Raw genomic sequence first — 786 nt, forward strand, 5'->3', positions numbered from 1 at the left:
ATGAAGTGAAGTAACATAAATGAAAAGGTTTATTGGTGCCAACTCTGTGTGTGTGTGTGTGTGTCTGTGTGTGCGTGCGCATGCACGCACGCACAGGTCTATGTGTGTTTGCACGCACATGTATGCATGAGGATGCCAAAGTTCAGCCCTGGGTGTTATTCCCCAGATGCCATCTATATATTTTACATTAATTAATACATTTAGTGTGCGGGCCATGGCTCTGGTGTGGAGGTCAGAGGACAGCTTTAGGAGTCAGTTCTCCCTATCCATCGCGTGGGCGCTGAGGACGTAGCAGCAAGGTCATTTATCTGGTGAACCATCTCTGAGGTTCCATTCTGCATTCTTGATGGAAAAAACTGGGCACGGTGGCCTGCACTTATAATCCCAGCACTGGGGAGGAAGAGACAGGCAGATCCCCGGGGTTTGATGACGAGCTACCATAGCCGACTTGGAGAGTTTCAGGCTGAGAGATCTTGTCTCAAAAACCCATGTGAACAGTGCCTGAGGAATGATGTCTAATGGCCTACACACACACTCAGAGAGAGAGAGAGAGAGAGAGACAGACAGACAGACAGACAGACAGACAGACAGACACAGAGAGAGGCAGACACACACACACATTCTCTCTCTTTACATACACACACACACACAGACAGACAGACAGACACAGAGAGAGAGACAGACACACACACACACACATTCTCTCTCTTTACACACACACACACACACACACACACACACACACACACTTGGTCCTCTCACCATTAAAAAAAACTGGCTAGCCAT

Source organism: Mus caroli, unplaced genomic scaffold (genome assembly GCF_978045245.1).
Source record: "Mus caroli unplaced genomic scaffold, Mus_caroli_1 scaffold_12, whole genome shotgun sequence".
Taxonomy (NCBI): Eukaryota; Metazoa; Chordata; class Mammalia; order Rodentia; family Muridae; genus Mus; species Mus caroli.